The 24,539-nt window shown below is 37.3% G+C and overlaps 1 protein-coding gene across 2 annotated transcripts in view; it reads right to left on the bottom strand.

The window, feature by feature from the left end:
- LOC106883071 (uncharacterized) overlaps positions 1 to 24,539 on the bottom strand; it is a 116,416-nt gene that overhangs the window by 71,052 nt on the left and 20,825 nt on the right. The gene's annotated exons all lie outside the window — the stretch shown is intronic.

Raw genomic sequence — 24,539 nt, 5'->3', positions numbered from 1 at the left:
AGCCAAAGGTTGGGTCATGCTGGAGCACCGCCTTTCAGTGTGTTTGGGTTTCCTTTCTCTTTGTTTCCGTACTGTTTTGATGAAGTGAGTTGGACGGAGCCCCTTTCATTGTGCCTCCAACCGCGATATGGGTTCATCTGGGATTTCAGAGAGAAATTTATCCAGATGTTTCTTGAAGGTCTCCACATCTACACCTCACAAATCTCTGAAGTTGTTTAGCAGGATGTTAAACAGTTGTGGTCCCATAGAAATCAGGCTGTTGCAGTCCTAGGTCCTTATTCGGGATGGAAAAGACGGGATCTTTAGTATTATGCAGTGCTGTCTAGTTCGGTGGTTGGTATAACTTTTAATTCCAAAGTTGGGAGCTAGACCTTTCAGGATCTTCCATATGCGTATCACTGCATATTTTTCTTACCTTCACCCCATGGAGTACAGCTTCAGTTCTCTTAGCCTCTCCAAGTAGCTCATCTGTTTCACCGAGTCAATTTTCTTTGTGTATTGGCGCTGGATTGCCTCAAGTTCCGCTACCAGTTTGACGCTCTGCGACGACCGTAGTTGGGAGCAGTAATCCAGACGATTGAGAACCAAAGTTCTCCATGGGATCCTTATTTCTGGTTCTGAATGATCTTAGAATAAAACCACCTATTCGCTTGCACAACATTGCTATCTTGGTAATATGCACATGGAATGTTGCATCATTACTTGTTTGGATTCCCAGGTCACGTACTGATTCGAACTCTGGGATTGTAGAACCCTCTGGTACTATGTATTCCGACTGTACTCTGTTTATGGCCGATTACGGAGTGTTTGAAACTTATCAGCATAGAATGCATGTTATTTTCATCAGCCCATTTGTATGGTGCATACAGGTAGTTTTGTAGTTTTTCTATGTCATCAGGGTCTTTGACCATCTGTGATACTTTTGCATTATCAGCGTAGCTGGTGAGAGTGGCTGACTGTACGACTGAGAGCATGTCTGAGAGAGCCACCACAAACAGTAGTGGTCCCCTTGAGGAACTCCACTAAGGATTGATGTCTCCCCAAAGAGAGCACTATTAGCTGCAACTGTCTGACTTCTGTTTTTTAAAAAGTCGTGCAGCTACTCTCCCAGTTTTCCAATGATACTAAGGTCACGAATTTGTAACATATCATTCCATGATCAACTTTGTCAAAGGCCTTTGGAAAGTCGTGATATATCACAACCACATTTGAGTGGTTGAGCTGTTATTTTAGTACCCAGTCGTAATGTTGTAGTAGCAGAGTGAGGCAGTTCCTCTCTGGGCGGAAACAGTGTTGTGTGTGAGCAAGTTATTCTCTTCCAGGAACATGATCAGTCTTATTCTGACAATGCGTTCCATGACCTTGCTTACATGTGAAGTCAGAGAGATAGGCCTGTAATTTTTAGCATCTGCTCTGTTTCCTCCTTTATGGGTAGAACATATGATACCCTCCTTTCACAGTTTGAAAAGTTTGCCACGTGCAAAGAAACTCTGAAAAAGTGTCTGAAGTGGTTTTGCAAGAGCTTTCTTGCATGTTATTAGGAGAACATCGGAAATCCATCCGGGCCCGTTGCTGAGTTTGAGCTCATCTTATCAGTGGCCAATATTACATGTCCCTCTTTTTTGTTGATGTGTTCAATGGTTGTTTTTTTCCCCATGTAGGTTTAGTGTTGAAAAACACTTTAGGCTCATATATTTGTGTTTTCCAGGGGAGAGATGAAAGCACTCTGGAATTGTTTATTTAATACTTCACTATCCTCTTGGGATCTGCAGTTAGCGAGCCGTCTTCTTCAAACAGTGGTCCGATCCCGTAGTGCACCGAGACAGACTCCTTCACAAACTTGTAGAAGGCTTTGGGATTTATTTTTATATTTTCCACCGCCCTGGTTTCTCTTTCTACCCTTTCATTTTCACGGGAGATTCTAAGTTTATTTTTGATCTCTAGAAGTACCTCTTTGAGGAGGGATTTTTCACTGTCATAAGGTTTTCTATAAGTGATTGGAAATCTTTGTTTTCTGTCTCATAAAGACTCTCCTGTCTCAGAAAATGATGTTTGCATATGAGGTCGCACTCTTTTCTGAGACAAAATTAATGCATATGCATATGAAATTAAATGTTAAACACTTTTGTTTTCAAAATATTATCGTTTACAACATATATATAAATGCTATGTGAACAATAATATATATACATATACTTCCAACTTTTTCTTCCGCTTTAATCGATTTTTCCAGGTTTGTCCTTTCTAATATAAGCCCTTATTTCCATTCACGAATAAAAGAATAACATGTTTTACTGATTTCATCGATCTAAAAACTGTGAACAAGCATACGCCCGCGCGCACACATTCATACACACATACATACATACATACATACATACATACATACATACATACATACGAGGTCTGATCAATGAGTATCTGAACTGTTGCCATAGTAACAAAGCTAAAGCACGCAGAGTTAAGCCGCTCGGCAAAAATTGACTTGAACTCTGCTGTGCATACACACTAAGTTTTAACGTTCTAGCTCACTTCCACTGTTTACAGCAGTGCTTAGAAGGAAGGTGTGTAGCGTGCGATCGTTGTATTGACTATGACAGAGAAAGTTGTCATGGCGATACCTGCTCAGTGGCTTATACAAAATTGCAGAAAGTGCATGGAGAGGAGTGTATAAGCCGCACACAAATGTACAAGTGTTTCAGATGTTTCCAAGATGGCCAAAAAAACGTCAATATTGACGAACGTTCTGAGAGACCCGCAACCAGCAGAACTGAGAAAAACGTTGCAGATGTGCGTGCAGCTGTGAGGGGAAATCGTCGAATCGCCATCTATGAGTTATCAGAAGATGTGCTGATTAGTTACGGTTCAGTTCAATCCATTATCACTGAAGATTTGGGAATGAGATGTGTGTCAGCCAAGCTTGTGCCAAAACTGCTTTCAGCTGACCAAAAAGGGACTTTAGGTTTCAGTTGCACAAGATTTCCTTGATTGTGTCGAGAACAATGAAAACCTTTTGAAAACTTTGCGTAAGCTTCTGGTCAGATATTGCCTTCTTACCGCCAGTATATATATATATATATATATATATATATATATATATATATATATATATATATATATATATATATATATATATATATATATATTATATATATTTATATATATACACACACATATATACATACACACACACACATAGAGAGAGAGAGAGAGAAATTAAGAAATTATAACATTATTATTTTTGAAAATCAGTGATTGTGTTTCAATGAATATATATAAATAAAACCTTTGAACAGAGGTCAACAGCGAGCCCTGCTCGACTCAGCAGCTCCACATTGATAAGGAGCAACTACCCTGAAACCGGTCTGTGGATGCCAAGCCAGTAAAAGGAAGTTGATGACCTCCCCTGTTCGAAGGTTTATGGATGCAGGTTTGTGCGTCATATAGCTAGCTGGAGGCAATCGCCTCTTGGAGCTAATCAACAGCAGCATTCATCCTATTTCTCTGGACCGCCATGTTAGCTTGGCAATAAACATTAATATATATATATATATATATATATGGTGTCCATAAAGTCTTTTTACAATTTAAAAAATTTATTACAAAGGCAATTGATAAGATATCTTAATCAGACTTGTTCTATTGTACTCAGTGGTTTTCAAAGTTTTTAATCACATTGCATTTTTGTGTTTCAGGCATCCTGCAGATTAAAGAGGCATTTTTTTAATGACCCCGCTAAGAAATGGCTACTCCTCAAGAGAAGTCACAATGTGTATCAAGTACAGCATAAAGTGAAGGATTCTAGAGAAATGTAAAGCATATTTTAAATAGCAGCAAGAAGTCCAGATTATGCTTGGCTGAGAAAAGAGCGATTTTAATGAGCTCTCAGCACCCAGACATTTAGCTAAATAGTAGAAGTGAAATTTTTCATCCTTGCCCACATGAAAGGAAGTACATCTTATCATACATGCATGCCCTATCATGACTATAATTACCAGTCCCCCAACTTCGGTCTTCCACCGATACCTGGGAGACCAGCAAAGAGTTTGGTCAGAACATACACTAACGCACTCACAAACAAATACACGCCCCAGCATGGCAGATACCCAATATAATCCACCACACAATTATACTCCAACACACACTGCATGCATACATAGTAAACGCCCCATGAATTGAACCAAAACACAAAAGAAGTGAAACACTAATAAACACAGATGTGTATGCCCCCACCTCTACACAAAGGCTATACATATAGTACATGCATTCCATTTCCACAAGAACATCAACCTTAAAGACTCACATATTTCCCACAAACTATTTTCCAGATAACTTGTTGACTTGCAATAAAACCACCCCAAGACACGAGGTTTTGATACTAAGGGACATAACTCTCAACTTAATTCCCTGGTCGATTCAATTCATCACCTTTTTTCACAGCAACCACAAACCGGATGTGTCTATTCACCTCCAGCAATAGAGAGCAGACATAACGGCTGCTTCTGAAGAGTGCAGGATTACATGATCAGACTGTTACACTCTATTGATCCCCTAATGTGAAATCAATTGGTAAGATCAGCCATAATGGACACGTAATATTGTACACTTCGATTAATATATATGTGTGTGTGTGTAAATGTATACATGTGTACCTATGTATATATATTTCATGGTTGCCTGTATATACATATATATATATATACATATATATATATATACATATATATAAATACTGTATAAAAATTCATAAGTCAGGAAAAAATGCACCCATATATTTGTCATTAGAGTGGGTATATTAATTGAAGTGTACAGTATTATATATCCGTTACGGCCAATGTTACCGATCAGTTTTGCACTAGGGTTTCAACTGTAATGGATATAAATTCTTCAATTCATGTACATACATACATATACATAGTAAAATAAGGATTCAGATAGAATCAGGTATTTGAAAAGATATGCACCAGGCTAGGTTGGATAAACCTGTGGTTCTGGCCTATGGTTGGTAAGTATCAAGTAGGATATTCCAGTTGTGTACACAGAGAAAAACCAACCCTGTGAGTATTTAGTGCCTAGGGGCTGGTCCAAATCACACGTTACATTGAGTAGAACATTGTTAGTATACTCTAGGGTGTCCAATAAGTTGTAAATCCCCTTGGTGTATTTTAATCAAATGAATAATAACATATTAGAGACGCAGAAGTGGCTGTGTGATAAGAACCTTGCTTTCCAAGCACATGGTTCTGGGTTCAGTCCCACTGAGTGACACTTAGGTAAGTGTCTTCTACTATAGCCTCAGGCTGACCAAAGCCTTGAGTGGATTTGGTAGACGAAAACTGAAAGAAGCCTATCATATATATATTTGTGTGTGTATATGTATTTGTGTGTCTGTGTTTATTCCCCACCATTGCTTGACAACTGATGTTGGTGTGTTTATATCCCCGTAACTTAGCGGTTTGGCAAAAGAGCCCAATAGAATAAGTACTAGGCTTACAAAGAATAAGTCCTGGGATCGACTTGTTTGACTAAAGGTGGTGGTCCAGCATGGCTGCAGTCAAATGACGGAAACAAGTAAAAAAATAAAAGAATATGAAGATGAATAATTGTCAGCTTATTACAGCTGTTTCTTGCGCATCTTTTTAATAGAAGAATGAGAACATTACTCCATTACAAAATTCATAATCATCAGATCAAATGTAATTTTACAAAATCTGTAATCATCAGATAAAATGTAATTTTATGAACAAAAGAATATCCCAAGAATATAGCTGGGATGTGGCTGAAGCCTGTCAAGGTAGCAACAGACTTCAGCCACATCCCTGCTATATTCTTGGAATATTCTTTTATTTGTAATCTGATGATAACAGATTTTGTAATTCTCATTCTTCTATTAAAAAGATGCATAGCCACTATGAAAGGTTGCTAAATGAAGAGAATGAATGGGAGAAAGAGAGTCTGCCAAATGTTGACTCAACAGAGGGACTGACTATCCGAATTGACAGTACCTTGATAGATAAAACAATTAAGGGAATGAAGACATGGAAGCCCCCAGCCCATCAGGAATCACCACAGTGGTGCTTAAAATATCTGGTGGTGTTGGCTATAGTCTAGTCACCCGTACAGTCAATCAGGTGATACATGAAGGAGTCATACCCAATGACTGGTGTAGCAGCACCATAGTCAACTGCTACAAAGGTAAAGGTGACGCTTTAGATACAAATATAGAGGTATCAAGTTGTTGGATCAGGTAATGAAAGTCATGGAGAGGGTCATAGCCCAACTAATTAGGGAGAGAGTCAGTCTAGATGAGATGCAGTTGGGTTTGTGCTAGGGAAAAGCACTACTGATGCTATATTTCTGGTAAGGCAGCTGTAGGAGAAATACCTAGCCAAAGATAAACCTCTGTACCTGGTTTTCGTTGACATGGAGAAAACCTTTGATAGGGTCCCCTGATCCCTTATCCAGTGGTCAATGCAGAAACTAAGGATATATGAGTGGTTAGTGAGAGCTGTACAAGCCATGTACAGGGATGCTGTCAGTAAGGTGAGGATTGGCAATGAGTACAGTGAAGAATTCTGGGTAGGAGTAGGGGTCCACCAAAGATCAGTCCTCAGCCTCCCACTATTTATCATAGTCCTCCAGGCAATAACAGAGGAATTCCAGACAGGATACCCCTGGGAGCTTCTCTATGCTGATGACCTTGTTCTAATAGCTGAGTCTCTATCAGAACTAGAGGAGAACTTTCAGGTGTGGAAGCAAGGTCTAGAATCGAAGGGCCTTAGCGTCAATCTAGCAAAAACCAAAGTCTTAGTAAGTATGAAAGGCAGATAAACTACAAATCCCTTCAGGTAGATGGCCCTGCTCGATCTGTAGAAAAGGTGTAGGAAGGAACTCCATACGATGTACCCAATGTAAGCAATGGAGATATAAGAGGTGCAGCAATATCAAAGGAAGGCTAACTGGGAAGATAGTTTTTGTGTGGCAAATGCTCAGGACCTATAAACACTGAAAATGTGCAAAAACAACTTCCGTCACATTCCAAGGGAAAAACTACAAGTATTTGATAGCTTCCAGTACCTAGGTGATCAAGTCAGTAGCAGGGTGGATATTCTGAGAGTGTAGCTGCTAGAATAAGAATAGCCTGAGCAAAGTTCAGAGAACTCCTACCTCTGCTGGTGACAAAGGGCCTCTTGCTTACAGTAAAAGGTAGACTGTATGAAGCATGTGTTCGAACAGCCATGCTACATGGCAGTGAAACATGGGCCGTGACTGTTGAGGACATGCGTACGTTTGCAAGGAATGAAACTAGTATGCTTCGCTGGATGTGTAATATCAGTGTGTATACACGACAGAGTGTATGCACCCTGAGAGAAAAGTTGGATTTAAGAAACATTAGATGTGGTATGCAAGAGAGACAACTGCGCTGGTATGGTCATGTGTTCTGTATGGATGAGGACAGCTGTGTGAAAAACTGTCACACCCTAGCGGTTGAGGGAACCTGTGAAAGAGGTAGACCCAGGAAGACCTGGGACAACATGTCGAAGCATGACCTTCAAACGTTGGGCCTCACCGAGGCGATGACAAGTGACTGAGACCTTTGGAGATATGCCATGCTTGAGAAGACCCAGCAAGCCAAGTGAGACCATAACTGTGGCCTGTGCCAGTGCAGCATAACCAGCCCATTTAAGAATATCCTCCAATCATTAGGCAATAAACTGCGCTTGCGAAGACCTGTTGAGGCAAGTGAAGTCATTGTCATGCCCGATGACAGTACTGCCTGACTGGCACCCATGCCGGTGACTCATAAAAAGCACCATTCGAGCGTAGTCGATGCCAGTACTGCCTGACTGGTCCTGTGGCAGTGGCACGTAAAAAGCACCATTTGAACATGATCATTGCCTGACTGGTCCCATGCTGGTAGCACATAAGAAGCAGCATTTGAGCACAGTCGTTGCCAGTGCCATCTGACTGGCTCCCATTCCAGTAACATGTAAAAAGCACCATTCAAGCGTGGCTGATGCCTGTACAGCCTGACTGGCCATCATACTGGTGACACATAAAAATCATCCACTACACTCTCGGAGTGGTTGGTGTTAGGAAGGGCATCCAGCTGTAGAAACATTGCCAGATCGGATTGGAGCCTGGTGCAGCCTTCTGGCTCGCCAGCCCTCAGTCGAACCATCCAGCCTATGCCAGCATGGAAAGCGGACATTAAACGATGATGATGATGATGATGATGTATATATGCACACATAAATATGTGTGTGTTTGTGTGTCTAGACAACTGAGAGAAATGGAATTAACATACTTTTTTTTAAATCGCTACAATTGTTTCAATGCATTCTCACACCTGTAGTACATAGGCAAGATGTTGTGCAATCATTATCATACATCCAAGATGTGGAATGTGCCTCCTCAGGCAATTGTTTAATTAGGTTCTTCATGAAATCCTCTTGTCATTTCACTCACTTTGATAATGTATACCCAGAGTGATGCATCATTTCCAGATTACCGATGAAACTAGTGACAGACAAAATACAGTTTTTATTACACATATAAACATGTATGGATATGATACACATACACTACTAAAGAAAGGCAAAAAAAAATAAAAAATAAAAAAGGGAGGAAGAAAAGAAAGAAAAATCATCACTGCAACTACAAGTGCTTCAATTGGTTGTACACCACAAGGTTCAATGGAACCTACTGAAGCAAGCCCTTCATTTGGTTCTTGAACATCCAGCATTGGGATCGAATTTAAAAGCATTTGGGTTGTTATTTTTAGCAGGTAAAGCTTGATTGATTCATGCCATCTTGGTGGCATTTGTCATGCTGACATAGATATATACATATATTGATTCCGTCAGTCACAAATGACCATGGGTGCACTGAAGAGGCTCCCCTCTGGGGTACAAGTCTGGGTGAAAAGTTGCCTCACTGGTGAACGCACAAACCTAGGGTTGTTTTTATGGAAGACCAGCAGTCGCCCATGCATACCAGCTTCCCCTCTCCATGCCACCGATGTTATCCAAGAGAAAGGCAAAGGTTAATGCAGCTTGGCACCAGTGACATTGCAACTCATTTCTACAGCTGAGTGAACTGGAGCCACGTGAAATAAAGTATCTTGCTCAAGAACACAACATGCAACCCTGTCCAAGAATTGAACTCGCAACTTCACTGAGCCATGCGCCTTCATATACATACATACATACATACATACATACATACATACATACATACAAATATAAGAAGTAATTAAGACTCAGTTGAATTAGTTACTTAAATTGAGGCACCAAGCCAGTTTGGTATAATCCATGCAGCTCGAAGTTAGGTAAATAAAAAGGATGTCCAGATATCAGTGCATTATGGCTGTTTCAAGTGGCTCCATTTAATCGATCAATGCAAACATTACATCAATTTGAAATAAACCACTCTCCTTGGAAGCAGGCGACCATATAGATTTCCAACATAAAGGATAAACCATTATTTTTTAGCAACATTTCATGAGTACAAGAGACTAAAATAATTAGTGTTTCAATTTGCTATTTTTGTAGCAGAATGAATTTAGGAAAAAAACCATTGAAAATGACAGTTAAGTTCTTATTGGTGGTGATAAATTAATTACTGTCAGATACTCTCCCCATCCCTGGGGCCCCTATTTTACTGGGACCATATATCCAGCCTTATCTACATAAAAGGAAATATCTCAGAGTTGCTCGTAAGATAATGACAGAGAAGAGGTGATACCCAGAAAGAGGACGGACAGTGGCAGCTAAACATATGATTATCAAATAAAAGGGCATAGATTGGGAAATAAAAGAGGTCACAATGAGTTCCAAATGTGGGAATTAAACGTGAGGGTAATGAGGTGTATCCTAACTTAGCATGACTGTGTGGTATGTAGCTTGCTTACCAACAACATGGTTCCGGGTTCTATCCCACTGTGTGGCACCTTGGGCAAGTGCCTTTTGCTATAGCCTTGGGCCAACCAAAGCCTTGTGAGTGGATATGGTAGATAGAAACTGAAAAGAAGCCCGTATATATGTATGTGTGTGTTTGACCCCCACCATCACTTGACAACTGATGGTGGCATGTCTGTGTCCCCAAAACTTAGCAGTTTGGCAAAAGAGTCCTGTAGAATAAGTACTAGGCTTACAAAGAATAAGTTTTGGGGTTGATTTGTTCAAATAAAGGCAGTGCTCCAGCATGGCTACTGTCAAATGACTGAAACAAATAAAAGAATAAAAGAATCACTCCAGTGCCATCCATTTTCAGGGCTAGTCAATTCGGCAGGTAAATATATATTTTAAGTTTAGTCATTTACTCAACATCTTGAAGCAACACATATGCAAAATGGTATGATTTAATTATATTAAGCTTTTCGTCTTCTTCTTCTCAAGGCTCTTCTACTTTTCTTCTCTTTTCTTTTACGTATTTGTCTTAGCTCCATGTTCCAGATTGGATGTGTTACCAAATATGATGAATATTATTTTCAGAATTTTCAATGGCAATACCATAGAACAGTGGAAGCAGCAACAGCTGTTAGATGGGATACAATCTATTTGTATTTAAAAGTAATAATCAATGTTAGTCAGTTATTGTTGATCAGTATTTCTCCATTTTCTGTTCACTTTAAAGTTGATTCCTGATAACTCATGTTTATCTTTGTCATTGCCTGTAACCTATGAGCATAATATGATTGCATGTGTATGTCCAGGGTTAACATAGGTAATTATACTGGTAGTAAAATGGATATTTTTATCCCTTAGACAGTTATTCCAACCTCTAATTCTACTAACCTATATATATATATATATATGTACTTCATGGTGACCTAAATGTGTGTTATTTCTTTACTACCCACAAGAGGCTACACACAGAGGGGACAAACAAGGACAGACAAACAGATTAAGTCGATTATATTGACCCCAGTGCATAACTGGTACTTATTTAATCGACCCCGAAAGGATGAAAGGCAAAGTCAACCTCGGCGGAATTTGAACTCAGAACGTAGCAGCAGACGAAATATCGCTAAGCATTTCACCCGGCATGCTAACGTTTCTGCCAGCTCGCCGCCTTATGTGTGTGTGTGTACATGTATATGTATATATATATATATATATATATATATATATATATATATGTGTGTGTGTGTGTGTGTGTGTGTGTGTGTGTGTGTATGTATGTATATCTATATATATATATATATGTCATAATCATGATGATGATAATCATCACCACCATCATCGTCATCATCATTTAGTGTCTGCTTTCCATGCTGGTATGGGTTAGACTGTTTGACTGAAACTTGTAAGCTGTAGAGCTGCTCCAGGTTCCAATCTGATTTGGCATGCTTTCTACAGCTGGATGTCCTTCCTAGCACCAACCACTCCAAGAGTGTAATGAGTGCTTTTTACATGTCACCTGTACAGGCGCCAGTTACATGACACTTGGCTTGACAAGTCTTCTCAAGCACAGCATATTGCCAAAGGTCTCGGTCACTTATCACATCTGTGAGGCTCAATGTTTGACGGGTGCTTTTTACATGCCACCGGCACAGGTGCCTGTTATGTGACACTGGTATCAGCCATAACTATAGTCATGTAGGGTAGAAAAAACACATCATAGAAAGGAAAAGGGTATAAATTAATCAAATCTCTAACATCAAGATGAAGTTAATGTGTGATTTAGTAATCACAATAAATAAGAATTATAGAAAGTATTTAATATTTATATGTTTTTTCTACCCTACATGACTATTTTGTACCTCATAATTACCTCCAGACATACCTATTTTTTTGGTACCCCTATAAATCTATACTTATAATATACAAATATGGTTATCTTCACTTTATCCTTAAAAATACAAGCTATAGCATTAACTTTCCTTTAGTCTAGATTGGATTGTAGCTACTATAGAGATAAGCTAATTAAGTAAATTTGAATATTTTTAGTTTTAGATATTGGATATATTAAATATTCTCTATAATTCTTATTTATTGTGATTACTAAATCACATATTAAAATTAAAATTTAACTTTTATAGCAAATTTTTGATCTCTCACCTTAGTGCATAATCTTCCTGTAAAAACTAAAATTTTAACTTTATCCATTGATGGTATATGGTTTTACTTAAATTTTTCCATATCACATTTGCTATTGCTGTTAGTTTAGTGTGTATTTTACTTAACTTTAATGAATAGGATGTTTCTTAATAGTTTTTAAACCTTTTAAAATTTTATTTGATGCCTGACCCTAAATGATTCCTGTTATTTTATTGTTGTTGTAGTATTATCATTGTTTTTTATGGGTGACTTAAATAAATCTAATCCTTGTTCCATTATTATTTTGTATTTAGCCTATGTTAGTTAATACCAGTTCCTGATAATTTAAGATAGTGCAATCTAATTAAATTAGTACATAAATATCATGTTCTCTAATAATAGTTTAGTTCACCATTATATGTGGAGGTATGTGGCTTAGTGGTCAGGTTGTCAGCATCATGATCGTAAGATTGTGGTTTCGATTCCTAGACAGGGAGACGCGTTGTGTTCTTGAGCAAACCCCTTCATTTCACGTTGCTCCAGTCCACTCAACTGACAAAAATGAGTAACGCTGCGATGGACTGGAGTCCCGTCCAGCTGGGGAACATATACGCCATTGAAACCGGGAAACCAGGCCCATGAGTTGGGCTAGGCTTTAAAAGGGCGCATTTAATTATTTTTTTTTTATTCACCATTATATTCTATGTTAATTCCAATCATTCATTTTATCAGTTTCTTAAACCTTGATGAGTCCATCATTATATACCATGTAAATCCAATGTATCAATTCTTTATATTAACTGTATAATAAATTTGTTTCTTATGTGTCCTTTTAATTATATTAAATATACAAGTTTAATTTTAAAACTTTTAGTCCAATTTTAGGCGCAGGGGTGGCTGTGTGGTAAGTAGCTTCCTTACCAACCACATGGTTCCAGGTTCATTCCCACTGTGTGGCACCTTGGGCAAGTGTCTTCTACTATAGCCTCGGGCCGACCAAAGCCTTGTGAATGGATTTGGTAGACGGAAAGAAGCCTGTCGTGTATATATATATATATATGTGTGTGTGTGTGTGTGTGTGTGTGTGTGTATGTATGTGTGTGTATATGTTTGTGTGTTGTGTTTGTCTCCCCAACATCACTTGACAACCGATGCTGGTGTGTTTATGTCCCTGCAACTTAGCGGTTCGGCAAAAGAAACCGATAGAATAAGTACTAGGCTTACAAAGAATAAGTCCTGGGGTCGATTTGCTTAACTAAGGGCGGTGCTCCAGCATGGCCGCAGTTAAATGACTGAAACAAGTAAAAGAGTAAAAGAGAGAGTATATATATAAATTTTAATTTCACATCTTATCTATGGGTCATTTATATTGATGTAAATATGTCTAAATGTACTTTACCATAGCATTTTAAATTAATGCCACTTCATTGTTTTTGTATACTGCCTTAATTGATTATTTACATTATTATACACTATTTCATTTTATTCCATTATTAATTTATAATTAGTCTTTATTTATTCACATATTAATTAAGCAAATATTGGTATCTCAAGTATTTCAAACTTAGCATATGTAAAACAATACTGATATATTATTCTGATTAATGAAAACTATGAATAACCATTTACTGTATACAATATAGCAACTTCATTTTTTATATACGTTTGACCTAAGTGCTATATGATAAGACTTCCCCTGTTTCATTATAAACTGGTCTGCTAGTGGAGAAAACACCCCACTATAGTAGTTTGTCACCAAACCCTAAGAAATTTTATAACTATTGTCTATACTGTTTATTCCTTACCCTAAAAAGAAAATGCCAGTGTCCTCTTAAGCTTTGAATCACTAGGTCTGATAAGATAGTCCATAAAACAGAACCAAAAAAAAAAAAGACAAATAAAATCAGTGACAGTTAAAATCTACTTAGAATTATTTACTAGCCTGTAAGGTCTGGCTAAGTCAAAATGGTTTTTTGTATTCCTCCTTTCTACTTGGAGAATTTAGATTTAATTATAAAGATATGTCCTTCTGTTCAAATGTAATTTCATTAAATCTCTATATCTTTGTGCAGCTGAAAATTGCTCTACATTTTATATTTGATGTAATGTTTACATTGCTCAATTAAATGGAGTCACATGAAACGATTGTACTGCATTACCTCTGGATATCCTTGTTGCTTGTTTTGATTTTAATCACCTTATTTTGAAACTGTATGGATAATACCATACTTAATTCTGGTGCCTAAACTTAAGTACCATATTCACCTGAATCTATATATTTTATATATATATATATATATATATATATATATATATATATATATATATATATATATATAAAGAGAGAGAGAGATGACATGAGAAGTTTTCATCAAGATTACTCAAACTAATAGGCAAGTGTTCTGGGTGTTCAAACAGGTGTGCCACCAAAATTCTTGTTAGAACAGCAAAGGAAGTTGTGGTTGTGTGATTGTCTTGTCAAAGAAAAAACAGCTGATGGTGGCTTCCCTATGAGTCAGCAGATATAGGTTAAAGTAGTGAGGAAAGGCAAATTATTAGTCCAACTAATAACAAGGACATTTGAGTTCATTTAATTTAGTCTAGAAATTTAGCTACATAACGAATGGTAAAAATAGTACAAACTGGTTAGGATAGTCTCTGATAGCTGTTTTGGGGATATCCCAGCTATTGGAGCATCATATCGACTGAAGAATCTATAAGTTGAGTATACCGTCATCAGAGAAATATAGGTTAGACAGTTAACCACTCTTTCTGATCATGGATTTACCTAAAGACCCAATCCAACTGGATTTAATAAGATCCTCCTACCTTCCTAGACATAATGAACCACAACAAATATCATTGACAAGGAACATTCCTCAACTGTCTAACCTATATGTCTCTGATGATGGAATACCCAACTTATGCTCCAGTATCTCAGAAACAGCTGTCAGAGGCTATCTTTACCAGTTTGTATTATTTTTACCATTCATTATGTAGCTAAACTTTTAGATTGAATTAGATGAAATCAACTGTCCTTTTTCTGCTTTGACTAAATTGTTTGCCTTTCCTCACTACTTTAACACACACACACACACATATATATATATATATACAGATATAGATAGATAGGAATAGATATATATAATATCTGCATGTATGTAGATATCTGTATATATAATTATAAATAATGAGAAAAACATACTATGATAAAATTTATTTTACCATTGAAAATTTTTGTTTAACAAAAATTGTTTCACAGTTTAATAAACATGTATAGATAATTTGTTTTAATTTCTGATATAATAAGTAATAAATTACACGTCTGCATTAATATATATACAATCTTTAAATCAATGCAGATATTAAGCTAGCCCTTAAGGTGAAAAGAATTCCATGTTTGTTCTTTTTTTTTTAAGTGTGGTGCTTGTTCTACTGGCATCTTTTGCCGAACCACTAAGTTATGGGGATATAAAACACCAGCACCAGTTGTCAAGTAGTGGTGTGGGGGATAAACACAGATACACACACAGTTCAAATTTACAGAAAGCAAGATACAAAGACAGGTGTGGGAACAACGAGCAGATGTATTAATTTAACACTCAGGAAGAGTGGAAAAGTCTTTGACGTTTCAAGCCTGTGCTCTTTGTCAGAAAGGATTGAGAGGAAGAAATGGAGAGAGAATGAAAGATAATGGTGAGAGAAAAAATGTGTAGTGATTAACAGTTCAACATGAAATGACCAGAAGAGGCAGAGTGAAACAGATAATAATGGTAACTGGGCTGAACTAGGGTGCACAAGCGAATGCATGTATGTGAGGATAGTGTGTGTGTGAGTGTGTATGTGTGAATGGGAGTGAGCGTGTGTGAATGTGTAGCCAAGCTTAAAATTATGTAGGACTTTGTGTATGTGTGAGAGCACATGTATGTATACATACATATATACAATAGGTTTTTTTTCAGTTCCGGCCTACCAAATCCACTCACAAGGCTTTGGTTGGCTCAAGGCTATAGTAGAAGACACTTGCCCAAGGAGTCATACAGTGGGACTGAACCCTGAACCATATGGTTGGGAAGCAATCTTTTTACCATATATATATATATATATATATGGTAAGAAGCTTGCTTCCCAACCATATATATTTTTTCTTTTCATTTTCTCTCTATTTATTTCCTCTTATTCCTTTCTGTCAAAGAGCATAGGCTCAAAACAAAATACTTTTCTATTTTTCCCGAGTGACTAACTAATACACTTGCTTGTTGTTCCTACACCTATCTTCATCTTTGTTTTTCTATAAATTTGAACTATATATATATACATATATATGTTTGTATGTTGGCGCTCCGTTGCTTATGACGTCGAGGGTTCCACTTGATCCGATCAACAGAACAGCCTGCTCGTGAAATTAACGTGCAAGTGGCTGAGCACTCCACTGACACGTGTACCCTTAACATAGTTCTCAGGGATATTCAGCGTGACACAGTGTGACAAGGTTGACCCTTTGAATTACAGGCACAACAGGAAGTAAGAGTGAGAGAAAGTTGTGGTGGAAGAGTACAGCAGGGTTCGCCACCATCCCCTGCCGGAGCCTCGTGGAGCTTTAAGTGTTTTCGCTCAATAAACACTCACAACGCTCGGTATGGGAGTTGAAACCGCGATCCTATGACCACGAGTCCGCTGCCCTAACCACTGGGCCATTGCGCCTCCACTATATATATATATATATATATATATATATATATATATATATATATATATATATATATATATATATATATATATATATATATATATATATATATACATATATATATACATACATACATACATACATACATACATACATACATACATACATACATACATACATACATACATACATACATACATACATACATACATATATATATATATATATATATATATATATATATATATATATACATATATATACATACACACACACATACACATATAATCTTTGGCTATAATATAATTTGAATGTTCCTTGTGTTATATATGCTATGATTTGAAGCAATTTTCATTTTCTGAAGTGAGGTTTGGTGGTATGTAGAAAAGGTATAATTGTTTTGGTAGTTGGATGAAATAAAGCCACGTGATTGAATTTAGATATAGCAAAAACTGAATTAGATGGACAGGATTTATCTTTGACCTTGTTTATATTTTACTTTAGAACATCATATCATAATTCTGCTTGTTCCTTCCTTAGTTACTTAGTTCATCTGTCCGTTACGCTCTTCATATAATATATATAATATGAAGTTAATATGCTAATAACTATGTATGTATGTATGTCCCTGACATGTATATCATGCTTAGTTGAAAGGAAGAGGTAAGAAAGGAAGTGGTAAGACTTGAAGGAAGAGAGAGAGAGTGATAGAAAGTGTGCATATAACTACAGTAAACTTTCGATGTTACTTTTCCTTTTTGATACAGAGGAGGAACAGAGAGGTACTGAGAGAGAAAGAGTCAGAGTGAGAAAGAGAGGGAGAGAAAGGGAGAAAGAGAGAGTGGTGATAGAATGTATGTGTGTGTGAATGTGTGACATTCTCTGTGTGTTTATAGACAGACAGACAGACAGACACATAGATAGGCACACACATATATATACATACATGTATAGATATGTATAAACTGTAAATCGGGGATGGATTTTTATCTATATGTCTAATGAAACAAATTTTGAAATTCAAATCAAATGTTATTCAAACGTAATCTGCTTTGGACAAATATATCTATCTAATAAAATAAATAAATAAATAAAATTTTGAAATTGAAATAAAATTTTTCTCAAAATTTTTGTTTATCTGACCCTAGTAACACAACCACTTCATCTTGTACAACTTCCTCAAAACTTGCCAGTATCACAATATATTATTGAACTTATACTGAAGTATAATTTTTCTGCCGATGGAAAGTCTGTTAAATCCCAGAAACTGACTAGCCATATATTTTTCCAAACATCATTAATAGCTGAAGATTTCACTTCCTCCTATGACTCAGCTATGTTGATTTATATTGTGTCAGAATTAACCAATTTTGTCTAGTTATGTAGGCAGCAAAACTAGTGGATATTATATCATATTCACTTGGTTGCCATTTTCAACACTAGAAGTATTTTTTGAAATTCACAGAAGGCAGTCTTTGGAGACTCGAGCTAATTTTCTAATTTCTTGATTGTCACTGTCAATATTTATATTACAAACATTATGGCGATATTTTAATAAGTCATAACTTCTATTATTATCCCACTTTTCTTCTTCAACAAAAAAGATTTGACATTGAATATTTTTCAAAGAAATTATTCAATATATCTGTTATCATAATATTATAGGCCTGTAAAAACAGTTCTACCGTGTTTCTTGGTAATCTAAGTCTATTTGTTTGGCAAATTCAGCACATTTATTGCAAAAACAATAAAACCGTTTGTATGAGTTTTTTTCTATGACAAGACTTAGCACAAAGAAATCCAGTCACTGGTGGATAGCTGAAGTGGTTACCAGAATGAGATAACAATTTTTAGGAAGTTGAAAAATTAAGGAAGGAATGTGAATACACAGATGTGGCAATATAAGTGTTATCAATATTGATGGAGATGTCAAGGAAAGTGACAGATGTATCAGAAAGAGCAGAAGTACATTTCCAAAGACAGCTGAAAATATTGACTTAAGAACTGAAGTTAGTGAGTTCAATCCTAGAGAAAGTAGTGGTACCAATACATCCAATGATATAATGACTGTGTAATTGTGGATTGAACCAATTACAAGGTGCCATGCAGTGGGACTGAACCTTGAGCCTGAGGTTGGGAAGCAAGCTTCTTACCATATATATATTTAATTTCTGCCAGCACTGACTTCAAGTATGTAATTGCAGGCAATAACTCAATAACTCGGGCTCCTTTTATTGAGCCTGGTCGCAGTTCATTTATTTTCCTTCAGCATCTGGCAGTCATCTTAGAGGTGCCCTGTGTGAAAAACCATCATTCATAGTAGATGTTCTCTCGACATTGTTCTCACATGCCTGATTCGGGCTCAGAAGTTACAGCCCGAGTTGTTATCTATAATCATAAAAATTAAAAGTAATTCAAACTCAATGTTTTTTTGAAACAATAAATTTCGATAGAGATTAGGATTTAAATTCCAGTCTATGAAAAGTTTCTGTTCTACAATATTCTTAAAAGAACAAAAATTTATCCAGCAACTCAGGCTAATACGAATGAGCCTGGTAGGTGTAAAAGGCTAAGTGGTATATCTTGTTAAGAGTACAGGCAACAGTCAGATCGCTGATGTTTGTTGTGTACTCCGCTGTCATTATTTGATTGCCATTATTCTGTGTGTCTGTGTGTAAAGATCAGTTGTGCTTTGCAGGATTGCTTTATTTTTACCTTTAACTTAGAAACGGAGAAAGACATAGTGCCAGATACAAAAAATAAGCCATTTAGGGCTAGAAATATTGCAGCAAACGTGAAATTCTTCGAGCAGGCTTGTGTCTTATGCAAAATATGTGATGAGCCCAAGTGATGTTGATGACCTGGAGTCACTGCTGATATATATATATATATATATATATATAAACACACACACACACACACACACACACACACACACACACACACACACATACATATATACACATATATGTATATATGTCCAGTTAAAAGAAGAAAAGAAAATGGAGATAAGGAAGTTAATTATTTATTATTAACAAATTGGTCATTTTCGCTTCTTACAGCTGTTTCAATTAATACTCAATAATTTAATTATAAATTTGTAATTAAATTATGGAGTATTAATTGAAATGGCTATAAGAAATGAAGATGACCAATTTATTAAAAATAAATATTGGGTCATCCCATAAATAATGTGGATTTTTTATACTTCTTTTACTTTTCAAGATTAAAGATATACAAAGTTTTTTTTTTAAATCTAAAATATACTCTCCTTCATTTTCTACAATGCTCTTCCATCTATCTGGTAGACTTGCAAAACCCCACTTCCAAAATTCACTTGTCCGTGATGAAAAATACTCCTCCAGTACTTTTCTGACCTCATCTACAGAATTCATATTTTTTCCATCCAAATGATTTTGAAGATTGCAGAATAAATCATAATCAGTTGGGCAATGTCCAGGGAATATGGTGAGTGGGGCATCATTTCCCATTCAAACTGCTCCAGCCTTTGGAATGTCATCCTCACTGTATATGGCTGAGCTTTATCTTGAAGGAAGAACACCTTTCATCTTGAAATCAAAGATGGTTGTTTTTCTTCTAGCACTGACTTAAGCTACTCAGGCTGCTTGAAGTAGATCTCCTTTGTTATCATTTGATTTGGGTTGTGAATGTCAGTGTGTCACACTTTTTCAACTTTACTCCTAGAGGCCGTAGCCCAAAATATCATACCATTTTGGAATCAAGCTGACTCCATGAGTAAATTAAAAATATTCTGGGCCAAATCCAGACCCACAATCCTGAAATTTTGAATTCCCAAGTTTTCATTACTGTGATTGTTTTTGGCAATTTTTTTATGTGACTTTTTGTGAAAAATTTTTTTGTAAGATAACAATTTTTATAATCTAAAGGCTAACTCCATGAGTAAATTAAAAACATTCTGGGCAGCTTTTAAGCTACTGCTTCATATATACCTGTTGCTTTAAGGGAATTTCATTCCCCAACAATACTAGGTATTGAACCAGTATTTCCTTGGATGCAACCATCCCTTCATGAGGTTAACATATCCTCTAATTAAATTTTATATGTGTATGTATATACACACACACACATCTTTTATAGTCTTGCCTGTGCGTCTGATGGAGCCCCTTTGATGATAGAAATATACAGAGGTTTATATCTCTCCTAAAAGTGTGAAACTTCCCACCAGATACTAAATGTTCATTGCTTGGCACACCAGCAGTATTTAGTAGCAAAAAATATGAACAGTGGATTGAATGATGTGCTACAGTTAGTTATCAAGACTGTGAACAAATTGAAGTCCATTCCCTAGTCTGATCGAATTTTCTGTCAACTCTGTTTGAGAAATGATAAGGACCATACTAAACTCTTATACCATACAAAATTGTGGTGGCTGTCAAAAGGAAACTGCGTTTTACGCTTTGTTGAACTGTTTCATATAATCAAATCTTTCGTTGAAGATACTCCACCATCCACTTCATTGATGGCTGCAAGGTTCTATGTCTTTTTTCTTTGTGATGTATTCACAAAATTAAAAGATTTGAATAAGTTATTGCAAGGAAACAGAAAAAGCTCTTGTTGATTGTAAATCATTTATCACTACCTTCATTTCGAAATTGGTGTTATATAAGACTAACATTTCAAAACATTAATTCCATCAATTTCCACAACTTGATTCCTTGGAAGATGAAGTGGTTGATGAAGATTTAACTATATATCACAACTATTTACAATCATTGCATGATAACATGGTGGCGCGATTTCAAGATGTTATTGCGCTGAATATTCCAAACTGGTATAGCAATCCATTTGAGATCAATACAGACAATTACGAGAATGATGTTCAGGAGGAATTGAAAGAATTACAAAATGACAATGACGCCACACTGTGATATCATTGTAATGGCAAAGAAGGTTTGTAGTACCATCAGAGTATACTGAATTCCTATTCCAGTCAGTGAAAACATCTGATATTACTTTTGCTTGCCCTCCCTACCTCATACCTGGTTGAATCTGGTTTTAACCATGTTGGAACTTTACTTTCCCATATAAGAATTGGACTGGGTGTGACACAATGAGGAGACTTGCAGCTAATGTTGACAAGTTTGAAACCGAATATATCTGCACTAGCTGCATTACACCAGACACATGGTTCTCGTTAAAAAAGTTTTATTCTTTTCCTTTATAATACAATCATTAATTATTTTTGCATCAGTAGTTCTGATCAATGGTTCATTTGGGGAAATGAAAATCAGTGTAAAAGAAAGCACAAGTTTCCAGGAGTTAATCTGACTGAAAAATATAAAGTTAAATTTAGAATTTTATTGGCACTAATGGCAAAACTAAACCCACAATAAGGGATTTGTAAACAACCACATATTTAGTCCAAACAGCACTAACAGGGCAATGAGTCTACAATATAGTGTGAGTGTCAAATGATATGGGGGGTTCCTAGGGGATTTTGTGTCGGGGGGTTGTGTCAGGTTTTTTTTTACATAGGTGGGCGATGGAGCATTTTTTGGCTGAAAGGTGGACAATATTGCAATTTGGCATGAAAAATTTAGGAAACACTGCTCTAATCGATTTTTATATATCCTTATATATATGAAAAGGAGATTCTGTCCGTTTGTTTGTTTGTTCATTTGTTTGTCAACCAAAATGAAAGTAAATGGTTCAACGGAAGCTATTATGTATATGCATCAATCTATCTATCTATCTATTATTATTATTATCATTACTATTATTATTATTATTATTATTATTATTATTATATAAAAGAGAGATTCTGTCCGTTTGTGTGCTTCTTTGTTTGTCTACCAAAATGAAAGTAAATGGTTCAAGGGAAGCTATTATGCTTTTCCTATATCTCCTATTATGCTATTGCCTAATTTGTTTCAACAAAAATTATGCAGTGGTACAACACTAATTGGGCATAACTACAGAGTTGTACCCCCCCCCCCCCAACTTTGGAAGGTCATAACTTTCAGAAAATGAATATTTTTTAATGAAATTTTCTATGCATATATTATTTATTATGTAGATTCCGAATATACAAAAATTTTCGGGGAAAGTGTTTTGGAATGGGTGTGGGGGACAATTTTCGGAAATTCCAACAGAGTCCACTTAAATTCCTCTTAACTTCCAGGAAAATTCCAAAGTAAACATTTCTAGTAGAGAAGTAGAAGAGAACAGGGATGCGTATTACTTCATTAGAAATCTACGGATGCACTATTTTTCTTTTGTTTCTTGGCTCCGGTGAGGCGTCTCGGAACATTCACGATGTGAATGTTCCGAGCCATCTCCCCACCCACCCCCGTTCTCGAGCGCGCATTTTTTCCTTCATATTCGTTCCCAGCAAGTTGTTTTACACCTATTAGACTATTAAAAAAAAAACTGTCACCGGGTCAAACACTATAGTTCAGAGGACATAGAATGACAATATGTGACGATGTGAATGTTCCGAGTCCTTTCCCCACCCCGCCTTTCGTGAGAGCGCATTTTTTTTTTCATATTCGTTTAGAGCAAGTCGTTTTACATCTATTACACTATTTTTCTTTTGTTTCTTGGCTTCGGTGAGGCGTCTCGGAGCATTCAGGATGTGGATGTTCACCACCAATGAGCGGAGGGTGCGAACCAAAGGGGCTGCGGAGATGTTGGTAAAGCGTCGATTGGGAATATTGCGTGAACTAACTGCAGAGTTCGATCTGAAGCTGAGTGTGTTATTTTTGTGCCTTCTGGGAAGAAGAGGGCAGACGTCCTAACTAGGGTAAAGCGAGCCTGGTTGCAGGTTCTAGAGGATGCGGAGCAGGCTGTGACTGCAGTATGTTGTCTGAATGACTCGGAGTTGAGGAGACTGCATACCATGCCTCACATGGGAGTGGACAGGACATTGTTCCTAGCCAGGAAAATCGACTCCGAGGTAGCGAGGCGGAGCGTGCAGAGAGTGGTTAGCAGCTGTGACAGGTGCCAGTCTATTGACCCTGCTCCGGGCGTACATGAGGTGGGAAGTATTCCAGTGGACCACAACTGGAAACAACTGGCAGTGGACATAACACACTACCAGCAGGGGACATACCTATCAATAGTTGACTGCGGACCGGGGCAGTTGGCCATATGGAGGGAGATGAAGACGGGGACTGCAGAGGAAATCGCGAGAGTATTAAATGAGATATTCCTGGAACGAGGCCCCGTGGATGAGCTGCTGCTGGATAATGGCACTGCATTTCGCTCGGAGGTGCTGAAAGAAATGCTTGATGGGTGGCAGGTCAGCCGCTTCTTCAGGGTGGCATACCGGCCAAGTGGAAATGGAGTGATGGAAAGGCATCATCATACCATCAAGACCATGGCAGAGAGGGGCCAAATTTCACCAATCAAGGCCGTATTTTAGTACAATATGTCGCCCAGGTCAGAACACGCTGAGGAGTCGGTGCCACACAGAGCAATATTCAGGTACAAGTGGAGGCATCCGTGTACTGCATCAATGCGACCCGGGAGAGAGGAAGATCACGCCTTCGTGCAGGTCGGGGAAGAAGTTTGGGTAAAACCCCCAAATGCACGGTGTACGTCACAGTGGGGAAAGGGAACAATAACTGTGGTATGACGTCAGCGACTGGGGAGCTGACCAGAAGAGGAAGAATGGCAGAGGGAGCCTCGATCGGGATTTCGTGCCCTTTTCGAACGGGGTTGTTGTCAGGAGAGGACGTGCTAAGCGACGGTCTAGGTTTGGGAGAAGCAGCTGCTATTCCTAGTGCTCTTCAGGTCGGGGCAAGCTTCGAGGATCGGATACC

The sequence above is a fragment of the Octopus bimaculoides genome, chromosome 7, assembly GCF_046866305.1.
Source record: "Octopus bimaculoides isolate indiv1 chromosome 7, ASM4686630v1, whole genome shotgun sequence".
Lineage (NCBI taxonomy): Eukaryota > Metazoa > Mollusca > Cephalopoda > Octopoda > Octopodidae > Octopus > Octopus bimaculoides.
The sequence above is the reverse complement of the archived record's forward strand: the minus strand, read 5'-3'. Positions and strand labels throughout refer to the sequence as shown.